General features: G+C 47.8%; 2 long non-coding RNA genes across 2 annotated transcripts in view; one reads left to right on the top strand and one right to left on the bottom strand.

Moving 5' to 3' along the window:
• Positions 1-670: 670 nt before the first annotated feature.
• LOC128323871 (uncharacterized) lies at positions 671-2,307 on the bottom strand. Its single transcript, XR_008306496.1, has 2 exons — positions 2,075-2,307; positions 671-1,185 (listed from the first exon to the last, which is right to left on the bottom strand). It is a non-coding gene; the product is annotated as an uncharacterized LOC128323871 (long non-coding RNA).
• A 7,783-nt stretch (positions 2,308-10,090) lies between these two features.
• Positions 10,091-12,933, top strand: part of LOC128323872 (uncharacterized) — a 51,645-nt gene continuing 48,802 nt past the window's right edge. The window contains exon 1 of the long non-coding RNA XR_008306497.1: positions 10,091-10,346. This is a non-coding gene — a long non-coding RNA (uncharacterized LOC128323872). The remainder of the gene's footprint in view (positions 10,347-12,933) is intronic.

Raw genomic sequence — 12,933 nt, 5'->3', positions numbered from 1 at the left:
CAATCAGGCACCCCCGCTGCTCAGTCAATCAGCTGGGCTGCCGGGACGCATTTTTCCTGGGCAAACCCAGGAGAATTATATATGTAGATGGTGCTGCATGAGGCCTGGCATAATGCTTCAGTTGGCATTAATCAGGGCTGCACAGAACCAGCCCTCCAGCAGGAGTTGGTGCTGGCACCACCAGGGTTAAAGGGATTAAAGGCGAGAGGCCCCTTTATCTCTAAATTACTAGGTGCTTAGATCTCCTCCTACCACATCTGAAAGATGTTGTGAGCAGCGGCCCACTGCAGCAGAGGATCAGCTCCACCACTCAGCTGGCGGAGGCCATTTGCATGGCAAGCAAATGGCCTCCACACATGTGTGGAGGCCAGCTGAGTGGCAGAACCAATCCTTTGCCTCAGCGGGTGCTGGGCAGCAAGCCACTGCTCACAACAGCTTTCAACTCCCAGCATCCCCAGCCACAGTGGCCAATAGTCAGGGATGATGGAGCTGTCGGTCAACATTTGCAGGACGGCCAAAGTTGTGCAGTCCTGGCATAAATGAGGATAATTGCAAACTGAATAAAAGGAATATAATTAAGTGTCAAAGTCTTAAAAAAAACCCCAACCTTACAATGCACCTGTTTTGTCAGGCTTCTAGTTAAAAAATGTAAACTGGTTTTTTTTGGTGCTATCTTTTAGTTTCTGTTGTATTTTAAATAATTTTATGCACACCACCTAGAATGTAAATATTAGGTGGTTTACAAATATGAAAAACAAATAAGCTGATTGTAGGTGTTGGTGAGCACATTTCGTGGATGTGCAGGACATGAACTGGAGTCTGTGGCGTTCCAAGGTAGGGTGGAGCCTGTATACCAGCACTGGAGGAAGGCAGGGTGGAGGAAGGATGTGCAGAGAGATAAGACACATTGGCACTTGCTTCCCCAATCTCTAATTAGCCAAGGGTGGGCACATGATGTGGCAGTCTAAACATCCAGGGGTAAGTAGTATAATGTTTGGATTTAAGCAAGCCAAAGGAAATCTTCTGCTGAATGTTCCTTTTCTTTATCATAGCTGGTCTCACTCTGTCTTCCCTCTGTGACCTCTATGCTTTTTCATACTTGACCACGTGACTCCCTATGTTCATGGCTTTCAGGATTGTTGCTGTGCAGTTAGAAATTCAAGGCCTTGTTGTCACTACCCATGTCTGCTTAATGGAAGGAACAGAGGAGTGATAAGGCACAGTGGCCTTACCTGCAATTGGTGAAGGTTGGTCACACGGCAGTCTGTCACCCACCATAAAAGCAGTAGTGCTGTTCATGACTTGCATGACTGTGTGGCAACACAATCAAAACAACCCACATGTAAGAATTTGCAGTTTCCTCTTATATTGTTGTCTTGCCCTTCCTCAAAGGTGCTTGCGATAGTTTCATGGACAGTCCCGCCACACTTTATCCCCACAACAATATTGTGAGTTAAGTTGGGTGGAGAGATCAGCCCTATTCATACATCATGTTGTATGTGCATGCAGGTGTCGGACACACACACACACACACACACACACACACACACACACACACGTTTTTGTGTAAATGATTGCACATGCATTCATTTTGAAAGTGAACCTGGATGTAGCAATATAAAAAGAGCCACTGGAGGCAGTCTGGTTAAGCTATATTTTGTGGGAGGAGCCAAGAACAAGTTAAGGATAACTTCCACTTCCTGCCTGGCTGGAGAGAGGAGAGGTCACAGACAGAGAGCTCTGTAAACCCTTTTACTTTAAATAAACTATAAAGTGTGTTAGAAAAGCAGCGAGCAGGGGAGGCTGCCTGCCAAGGGCAAGTAGGGCACTGCCCTCCTCCCTCCAAGCACCCCCCTCCTCCCTCCAAGCACCCCCCAAACTTACAATTTTCCCCCTTTCTCTATATCTGTTTTTCCTATTTATATGCTTCTTTTTCCCGTAGCTTAAGTAGACAATTCCATGGCTTGCCTGCAGCATAGTAGGGATGTGCACAAACCCCAGTTCGAACTGTGGGTTGAGCACATTTCAGGAGCAGGGCCTGGGAGCTTTAAGAAAGAGGAGAGCAGGTCTTTACCTGCTCTCTGCCACCCCATGTAGCTTCCTGCTGGGGCAGCGCACATCCCAAGGAGCCCTGTGCGGTGTCAGCACTGGTTCGACAGCATGAACTGAACCGGCAGCCAGTTCTAACAGATCAGTTCGTGGACCAGGGGTTCCGTTTGAATTCAGTTCTGTTTGAATTCAAATCGAACTGCCACAAACAGTTCCATGCACACCCCTACTGGGAGGGGGCAGAGCCAGGGAGCACCTATTTTTCTCTTTCCACCCCCAAGCCTATTCTACAGCTGTGGCTAAGCACAAGGCTTTTCCAACTCTTCCCCAACTTCAGTGCTTTTCCATGAGAGCCAGCGTGGTGTAGTGGTTAGAGTGCTGGACTAGGACCGAGGAGACCCGAGTTCAAATCCCCATTCAGCCATGATGCTGGCAAGCGGCGGCAGCAGGCCCGGCGGGCCACGGAGGTGGCACTTGGCACAGCGGGCCTATCCACAAAGGCGGCACTTGGCCCGGTGGTGGGCCAGGCCATGCAGTCGCTGGGCCCAGCCACGTAGGTGGCTCTTGGCCAGGTGGTGGCGGGACCGGCCACCGAGGCTAGGCACCCGTGGAAGGCTTGGGTGGGAGGGAACCTGGAGGCGGGGCTTACCTGTTCGCCGCCTAGGAGGAGGAGTGGCGGCGGGGCCCTTTTTGGCTGCCCATTGCCTGGTGAGAGTAAAATGGGGAGGAGGGAAGGGGAAGGAGAGGGGGGAGGGCAAAAGAGCACGGGGCAGGGCAAGAGAGCGCGGGGCAGGGCAGGAGAGAGCAGCAGGGGAGGGGGAGGGGGAGGGGGAGGGAGGGCAAGAGAGAGGGGGAGGGGGAGGGAGGGCAAGAGAGACTGGGGAGAGAGGGCAGGAGAGACTGGGGCAGGAGGGTGAGAGGGATGGGAGGGAGGGCAAGAGAGAGTGGGGCGGAAGGGAGGGGAGGGGGCAAGAGAGTGGGGAGGGAGGGGAAGAGGGGCAAGAGTGTGGGGCAGAAGGGAGGGAAGAGGAGGGAGAGTGGGGCAGGAGGGAGGGGGGGAACAGCCGGCCCCAAAGAGCACACAGATGCTCTGTGCGGGTTGGCTAGTGAAAACATTAAAACAGGATGATTGGTGTTTGCTAAAGATCAAGGGCGGTCCATGTCTTTTTTCTCTGGATGGGGTCCTGAAAATATATCTTTGCAAACAGTTTGCTATTGGTAATGTGCTCTGCGTTGTAAATATAGAGGCTGTTGCGTCAGGACCAGCCCCAGTTCTCACACTCTTTGCTTTATCCTGATGGGCAATAAGGGAAACATTTGCTACCATTCTTTGCAGCAGTGTATGACGATTTGTGTAGGTGGCCATTACCCAAGTGAAAAAAAAGGATTTAGCCAGACCTTAAAAAAAGAAATTATCTTGGGTTCTCAGCAGTCATAAGCCTTGAATCAATGTAAATACAAGGGTAAATACAAGGGTAAATACAATACCACTTACTTTTAAGTAAGTCCCACCAGTAGCGCTGGTGGGCATTGGAGCGGAGGGAACCCAGTCACCAAGGCAGGAGCCTCAGCCCTGCTTTCCTCCATGCCAGCAGGCTTGTGTATTTACCCAAGCCTGCCAAAATGAAAGAAAACAGAAAGGGGACAAAAGCATAAAAACCAGGAGGAAAAGCAGAAAGATGGACAGAAGGTAAAAAGCAGGGAAACACTGCATCCCCGCTCCCACCAAACTACTAAAAATCAGAATTACCAAGGAAACCTCCAGAGCAGTGAGCTTCCTCCAACTCCAACCCCTACCTGTAACTTCCTCTTTGGTCTTACTGGCTGGAACAGCTGCTACTCAAGCTGCTCCAGCCAGTCTGATTCAGGGGCGTAACTACCATTAGGCAAGGGGAGGCAGCTGCCTGGGGGCCCCCACGCTTCGGGGCCCCCCAGAGGCAAGTCACATGACTCCCCAACACCCGCAGAGCTTCGGTGCTGTGGAAAATCCAACCCCAAGTTCGGAGCAAAGGCGGCATGCATGCAGCAAAGTCCTTGTCTGCAGAAGCAACTCTGAGCCGGGAGTGCTCTTCCCCATGGGAGGGTGGAGGGATGGGGTTAAAGCGAGGGAGTGGAGTTTTCTAGAGAAGCTGGCATAATGGGGATGTGAGTGTGAGTGCACTAAATATTGTGAAGTGTGTGTGTGTGTATCAGTGAGGGGCCCATTTTAAAATTTTGTCTCTGGGCCCACTCCAGCCTTGTTACGCCCCTGGTCTGATTCCTAGGGGGCTCCTGCTGGCACTGCCCCCAAGAAGAAGGGGGGGATGTGTTTAAAATATACTCCCTGAAGCAACCAGGAAGTGAATTTTTAACCTATTATTTTAGTTTTGCCTGGGGGCAGTGCCAGGCACAGCCCTCTAAAAATCAGATTGGTTGGAGCAGCTTGAGGAGCAGATGTTTCAGCCAGTAAGACCACAAGAGGAAGCTACAGGCAGGAGGAGGAGAGACTAGAGTAAGCTCCCTGCTCTTGAGGTTTCCTTGGCTGCTGGTAAGTCTGATCTTGTACTACCTTGTTTGTTTGTGGGGGAGGCCCAGCCCCTGCTGCCCCTCACTGACCAGCCAGCATTGAATCCCACTGAACTCAGTAGGATTTGCTTTAGAGTAAACCTGCAAAGGGTCAACAATAACAAATATTTATATACTGCTTTTCAACAAAGTTTTCAAAGCAAATTACATAGAGAAATAATAAATTTTTAAAAAGATAAGATAAGATGGATTTCTGTCCCCAAAGGGCTCACAATCTAAAAAGAAACATAAGATAGACACTAGTACTGTGCTGTGGCTGGATAAGGTGAGGATCAGGCTGCAACCTGATTTTTGTTTTAATTCCCTCTCCTGCTGCTGCCCCGATGTTCGAGTAGCCACCCCGTGCAATCATTTTCCAAACTGTGCTTTGCGTACATGAGGTTGGGAAACTTAGCTTGTGTGTTTATACATACCCATCTTTTCCTATTTAAGTAATACTTTCTTATCTATAAAAGTAATACTTTTGCCATAGGATTTCTGTTAAGTATGTCCGCATTTTTCTCCCTTTATGAGTGCAGAACTGTAACTGTGGCCTTGTGTTTAATACTTGCAATTTTTAATCTTAAAAAGACGACAACTGGTGGTCAGTTTCCTTCCATAAGAGTAGATCAGCTGAGTTATATAGCTCCACCTGACACAGCAATATTATAACATTATTGGTATACACCGTTGATAACCAAAGCTCTGATTTGGATGTTGCCAAGCTTTAACCAGTCAAATAGTACCATTAGCTGGCTGCCCTGTGCCCTGCCCCACCAGACCCAGGGACCACCAGCTGCTCCTGGCAGAGAGTGTGTTTGCTGATGGAAGTATGACAAGAAATTTGAAACACTGGCCACAGGCCACTTCAAGTGCAGGATACAGACAGGAAGTGTACTACTATATGTGCATACATTGTACACATTTTGTATTTGTACAATGTATGGGTATGTTGACTACAACATGTGAAAAGAGCTAGTGTGACTATTCCTCGGAAGGGTTCTCTCAGCCATTAACCCTGCTCTTTAATTTATTTCTATTTATTTAATAGATTTGGTATCCTGCCTTTTACGCAAAGCCTCACAAGATGGCTCACACTTTCTAGCCCAGTCTGACACTCTAGGCGCTGCATCACATTGGCTCTCACATGGGCTGTGTGAACTAACCAGTTTTTAGTTAGTGTTGGTATGGTTTATAAGCTTGAGTGGGTTGTTAGTCATGTGATCATGTGATGGATCGGACTGTTCTCGGGTTCTCAAGATGTCTATGACCTGGCAGATATACAGTTAGCTCAATATTCTTTTTCAGCTCTCACTTACATAATGTGCTCACTTCCGCTGTTACATTTTATGTGGGGAGTTCCACATTATGCTTTAAAAACAACATATTTAAGGTGCTCATGTAGAAAACAGAGTCTGAGAACTCAGGTAGGTGAAACCAGCAGGATGCTGCTTGTTCATGGAGCCCTTGCTGAGCCCTTGATCAAACACATTTTTGGTAGAAACCAGTGCAGTGGCAAACCACCCTACCTCTGCCCCTAGCCCCACCCCCAGGTCAGAGTCAGCACTAACACTGTCCCACCCATGCCCAGGCACCTCCCTCTTCATCCTTGCGGGAGGCAGCATGGCACTTACCTTCAGCGGATGGCACTGATCCTGGCTTCTCTCCTTTTCACAGCCACATTGCTCAGTTGGCAGAGAGGCAAGGTGGCGAGATCAGCCCTCTCTCTCTCCCTCTCCCTTTCCGTCCCCTTCTCTCCAACACCATGTTGCAGGGGAAATGAGAGGGAGAAAGGGCACACGCTGGTCCTGGCTTCTCTCCTCTTCTCCAGCTTAGCAACATGTTTGTGAAAAGAGAGAAGCCGAAACCAGAGCACTCTCTTCATTCTACCATTCCTTGTGACATGGTGTTGGGGAGAGGTAGCAGGGGAATTGAGAGTGTGGTCCCGGCTTCTTCACCACTGCATTGCTAAGCTGGAGGAGAGAACCCAGGACCAGTGCATGCTCTCCCACCCACTCCTCTACTGAAGACAAGCTCAGTGCTGCCTCCTGTGGGGCATGCCTTAGCTCTTCAGGCTGGTGGCAAGAAGGGGATGGCACCTTAGCATGGGAAGTAGCAGCAAGGCACACAGTGGTGGTACTTGTGCTCTTTTTACTGGAGCAAGGATACGTTCTGCCACACACACACCCCCAAAAAACACCCCAAAGATGCCGCCTGAGGGTAGAAGCCTTTCCACCATATAAGCAGCAAGTGTTGTTTGTTCTCTCAAAAAGCTCTGAGAATGCTTAACCAATCTGTATATGCAAAGTATCATTTGAAAGTTCATGCCTTACAACGAATGACTATAGGGTTAATTTTATAGAGGGCACCCATGGATTTTGAAATTCAGATTCTAAGGTCTCCAATGACCTTCCTCAGGTGCTAGGGCAAGACAAGTCAACCCTTCTGCAACATTAAAGCAACGAAATCGGGCCTATATGCTACTCCTAACACCAACTATTCATCACAACTGCTCAGATTAGTTCTAAAAAAAGTAATATTCAGCAACTACAAAAATCTAGGGTTTGTAATACAAATTAATTATTCAGGAAATTTGCCTACATTACTAATATATTACAGTGGCAAAATCTGGGGTTTCTGATCCTGATTCCCACCCACCCACCCACAAATATGGAATATTAGACAGAGAGTGTTATGAGGAAAGAAAAGGGGTTTTATGGAGGCAGTGTGTGAGTAATGACTACAAATGGCAGAATGATAATTTCTGGTTTCTGAGTCCTTGGTGTAAACAGACTCTGAAATCCCTGATATGACTAAGGGTACCTTTCCCTTGTCCTGGGCTGGTGGCAGGAAATGACCAGACCAGAGCCCAGGGGCGTAGCTAGGGGAGAGGGGGCCCGTGTTCATCCCTCTCTCTGGCACCCCCCCCCAGAGTGAGGGAGATAATGAAGAAAATAAGAAGGGATGGAGCTGGTAGGCCCTCAGGAGCTGGGGGCCCGTGTTCTTTGAACCCTTTCGCTCAATTATAGCTATGCCCCTGCCAGAGCCTTCAAGGAAGGATATGTGTGGGCTTGGGTTTTGGTTTTGGTTTTTTTTTGGTTGGTTTTTTTTTTGAGAGAGAGAGAGCTTCTGCCCATAACACAAAGTGCTGAAATGGCTGAGTGGTTCAACTCATGCATCCTCAGACAAAAGAAGAAACTGTGCAATTGTGCTGGTTGTTGGGGGCAGAAGCTTAGGCAGTAAACTGCTGATTTTAGCAGTTCTGACATTTGCCTCATTTTTGTGTGCATATTTAAACGTACGAAATTATTTTGGGGGCTGAGAGTTGATGAGCCCACTTCTTGCCTGTTCTAGCTCTCTTTCCCAATTGTACTGGGTAGGGATGTGCGAGCCAGCTTGATTTGAACCACAGTTTGAATTGAACTGGCCCCGTTCAGGAGGTCTGAGTTAGAACTGGGCCAGCCCTCCAAGGGGGTATGCTGGTCCAAGTTTGAATCGGACCAGCCCCAGTTCTAAGAACCAGTTTACAGGCCAGTTCAGAGGTATACTTGTATAGTGGAATCCAGTGAGGATTGCCTTTTATAAGTAAAGGGCATTCCTTATAGTAATGGGAGTGGGTGGGGGGAGAGAAAGAGTACCTTTAACATTTAATTTTGAGGCAGTGGGGATGGCGGAGGCTGGCCTGGGATGCTCTTTGGAGGCCAGTGGAGGGGTTGGAGAAGCCATTGTCAATGTTTCCGCTGCTGCCAGCGCAGCTACTTCCAACGTCCCCACTGCCTCAAAATGAAAGGTAAGAAGTACCCTTTCTCTCGCCCCACCCCTATAGGGAATTACAGGGATTCCCCTCTCCGGATTCCCCTTTACAAGTATACCCCCCCGAAGCAGCCTACAAACCAATTCGGCCTGGATCAATGGCCAAACTGGACCGGACCCAGTTCAGCCAAACCTGGAGAATTCAAACCGAACCAGCCAAACATGCGGCTTACACATCCCTAGTACTGGGCCTGCTCATAGAAGCATTCGATCACAAGCGTAACAAAAGTACGGAAACTGTCATTACCTCAAACTAGTTGTCTGCACCCCTTATATTTATTTCTATGTTATTAATTCGATTTCTATACCACCCTTCCAAAAATGGCTCAGGGTAGTTTACACAGAGAAATAAAAAATAAATAAATAAATAAATAAGATGGATCCCTGTCCCCAAAGGGCTCACGATCTAAAAAGGAACATCAGATAGACACCAACAACAGTCACTGGAGGTACTGAGCCGGGGCTGGATAGGGCCAGTTACTCTCCCCCTGCTAAATAAAGAGAATCACTACGGTAAAAGGTCCCTCTTTGCCAAGTTAGCAGGGACATCTATAATGCCTTTTATAGATGTTTTGCCAGAGAACTGTCTTTACAGCCTAAATTTTAATGAGATCTAATATAAAATAGCTAAGTGAAGTTCTTTATGATGCTATGATGTCTATTTGCATTAGTAAGCCCTCTTAAAGCTTTTGTTTGAATATTGTCACTGAGTAGTAAGTAGCACTAGATAAGTAACTGTCACTGGTGTCAACCTTATGTTTATTTGTAGATGGTGAATCCTTTTGTGTCAGGGAACCATCTTAGTTATTTATTTCCCATTTAAACTGCTTTGGGAACTTTTGTTGAAAAGTGGTATATAAATATTCATAGTAGTAGTAGTTAGTCAATGTTCTGTAATGTTTGCCTAGCAGATCTTGCTAGTTGCCATCACTGCACACAAGGCAAAGCGTTTTGAGAATTAAGTACCACGGTAGGATTTTCAGTCTTGCTAGGTTAGTCAAACGATGCCATCGTTGTGCTTATTGACAAGATGTGACTTGACATAACTTGAAGCCTATCGCATGGGAAAGCTGCTACTGCAGCAGGTAGAAAGGAGCAACAGATGGTAAGGCAGCAGAAAAACAGGTGGAGGCATTGTTTGAAGACTGTCCGAATTAAACTCGCTTAATTTGATAGATCTCTGCTTAAGCCAAGTAATGATAGTCTCTTGCACTGTATCAGGTTTATCCAGCAAGCAAACAATCAGAACTAGCCCATCTGTAATCACGTTTTTGTGCTAAGTCTTCCTTAGACCACCAAATGAATGTCTTTCCCCCTCTTTTTAGGTGAGAGGAGTCCCTGACATAAGGGCATGAGAAAATACTCTGCAGTGCTTGGGAAAATGTTTATTTTCTTGGGAGTATTTTCAGCTGTAGGGCAACTCCCTTCTCTTCTCACTTGGCGAAAGTGCAAAGAAAGCTCTGACTGTCACAGACATTGCCTTCTTTGACAGCCCTCTTCCAAAAACAAAAAAGAGGAGCACTTTCCAAAACAAGGGTCTCCACTCATGCTGAGTTTGCAGTGTGTATATCGACTCGGTCCGGCTCCCACGCTTGATGGAGTGATGCAAATTACTACCACAAAGTGGGATGTTGCAAGACTAAAATCAACATTCACATTCTGCTTGCTATAGATAAGTCAACATTAAAATTAGGAGGCACAGCTGCAGGTATCTTCAGCACTACCTTCCATTTTCACAGCAGGGGTTAAGAAGATATTAACTTGGACAATCTTCTCATAAGCAGCCCTGGGCAAAAGAGGATGAAATCTAGACCAGAGAACAGGCTGATCAGTACCTCCTGGATGTCTGTCAGTGGTAGAGGGCAGACCTGACTCGAATAATTTTCTGTTCACCGTGGCTGTCCTGCACTGAGCAGGGCTTGGACTAGATGACCTTTAAGGTACCTTCCAATCTCATTCTGTGTGGGTGGTATTGGTTGCCAGTTGGGTACGTGTAACATAGAATGTTAGCTTCAGTTGCAGAGGCTCCACATGTGTATTCCAGTGAAGAAACAAACCAGGGCCTGGGGTCCACCAGTGTGTCATTGACAGCTATCCAGCTCCAAGGTGAAGCTGCAACTAACCACAGCATAGGATGCAATATCGTATCCATTTTGTGAGGATAAAGGGGAGAATAGTCATGTGAACTGCCGTGAAGGATAGGATATAAGTGCATACATAAAATAATAGGAACTGCTTGTGCATGCATAGGTCTCCAGCCAGGGGCGTAGCTATAATTGAACGAAAGGGTTCAAAGAACACGGGCCCCCAGCTCCTGAGGGCCCTCCAGCTCCATCGCTCCCTATTTTCTTCATTGTCTCCCTCACTCTTGGGGGTCGCCCGAGAGAGGGATGAACACGGCCCCCCTCTCCCCTAACTACGCCCCTGTCTCCAGCTACCACACTGGTGAATCAGCTAGCCAAAGGTAGAGTGGAGTCCAAGCCTCTCCCACACAGTCCAGTGACTACCTGATGTCCCCGTCCCAGGTCATTTCTCAACCAGTGCACTCTAGTCAAGGGGCCACCCCACCCTAAGCACACAGGGTAAGGTGTAAGGTACCAAATTCCACATCACATGGGAACCCAGGAAGCTGCCATATCCGGAGTCAGACCATGGGTCCACCTAGCTCAGTATTGTCTACACTGACTGGCAGCAGCTTTCTAGGGTTTCAGTCAGGAGTCTTACCCAGGCCTACCTGGAAATACCAAAGATTGAACCTGAGACCATCTGCATGCAGAGCAGTTGCTCTTCCACTGAGCTGCGGCCCAGTCCCAAAGGTGGCATACATAGGTCTCCCTTCCAGGCACTGACTTCACCAAGGCCTGCTTAGCTTCAGCAAGGCGTGCCCTTAGGTCATGCTCTGGGACTTTCTCAAAGGATCCCAAAGTCCACCACACACTTTCACAGAGGAAAGATTATGCAGCAGCGCTTTGGCATTCAGTCCTTTTGTGTGTTTTTAAATTTTGTTTTGGGAAAGGAACACATGCTGAGAGGTGCTTCTTTAAATGTTCCTTGGGGGGGGGGATCTGCTGCACCCCAGTATAAAAAGGCCTTATCCTTTAGAGCAAGAATCAGGCTTTGTCATGTTTCCTGTCTATCACTGGACACAGAATTCAACTTGCCACTCCTGTGTCAGATTTTCTGTGATTTCACTACTGGATAGCAGACTGCTACAAAACAGTCAAATAGAACTGGTCGACCTGGTGGGATCAGTGCCAAGCTGATCCTGCTTGAACTATCAGTCGGCCTGGTCATCAGGATAGAATGTTAAATTGAGAGGACTCTGATTATGCCGAAGTAATTCCTGAGGAGAGTACTTCCCTCTCAGCCTCACCAGAAGAGGACTTGGAGCTTGCCAACAAGCTTACGTCCAGTATGACCTCACACAGTCGTACATTAGTTTCCATCTGGCAGTTGTCAGTAAATGTGCTTCTGATCACTTGCCAGAAGGTGCTCAGGGCGTTGCTTCTCCATATAGACTTCTGTGCTTTAATCTTTACTTTCATAATTTGCCAGGCTCCTGCTTAGAACTCCCTCTTTATCAGCTTGATCTGGCCACGCTTGAAATACTTAGTAAATTTCTGTTTGCCCAATCTCAAAAGGGGGGGGGGGTCATAGAAAAGATGCAGAACAGGGCAACCAAAATGATCAGGGGGCTTGAGCACCTTTTCTGTGAGAAAAGACTAATATTTGGGGGGCTTTCAGGTTTAGACAAAATGACGTAAGTTTGTAAAATGATGGATGGGGTGGAGGAAGTGAAGAGAAATTTTTCTCCATCTTCCACAACACTCCAACTCAGAATCACCCAACAGAACTGATTGGCAGTAGAGTCAGGACATGCAAGGAAAGTACTTCTTCACACATCAACTGGTTTGGGTTAGAACTTATGACTATTAGCTGAGGCTGCTCACTAATAAGGTAAGGTGAAGCAACGGCCTCAGGCAGCACCTGAGCCATGGGGGAGCAACTGTGGTAATCCCACCAGAGGTCACTGGCTCACCATTGTGTGGACTTTAGGGATATGCACGAACCTGTTCGGAGGCCGTTTTACAGAGGCCCTTTCGAGAACCAGGTGGTTCGAAGTTCGAAGGCGGCAGGGGGGGTCTCACTTTAAGGGTGGGGGAGGTGCACGCGTGCCAGCTACTTCCGGCCACTTCTGGCTGAAGAGTGAATGGGGCAGCAGGGAAGTATGCTGCCGCCCTGTAGGACTTGAGAAATACTGGATGCCGGCGGGGGGAAAGCCGAGGGAGGGGTAAGTGCACCCTCCCCCGCCCTTAAAGTGCGACCTCTCGCTGCCATGGAGCCACCCAGTGTGGTTCCGTGCACATCCCTAGTGGACTTTACTCATGCATTCTCCCAATCTCCACGTCATGGACTTTATTATTTCTCACATGTTATACAATTGTTTCGCTAATATCATTTATCATGGTTTTGTCTTGCTATAGATTGCATATGTTTTCCACAATATATGTATTGGACTAAGTTGAG

The sequence above is a fragment of the Hemicordylus capensis genome, chromosome 4 (assembly GCF_027244095.1).
Source record: "Hemicordylus capensis ecotype Gifberg chromosome 4, rHemCap1.1.pri, whole genome shotgun sequence".
Classification (NCBI taxonomy): domain Eukaryota; kingdom Metazoa; phylum Chordata; class Lepidosauria; order Squamata; family Cordylidae; genus Hemicordylus; species Hemicordylus capensis.
The sequence above is the reverse complement of the archived record's forward strand: the minus strand, read 5'-3'. Positions and strand labels throughout refer to the sequence as shown.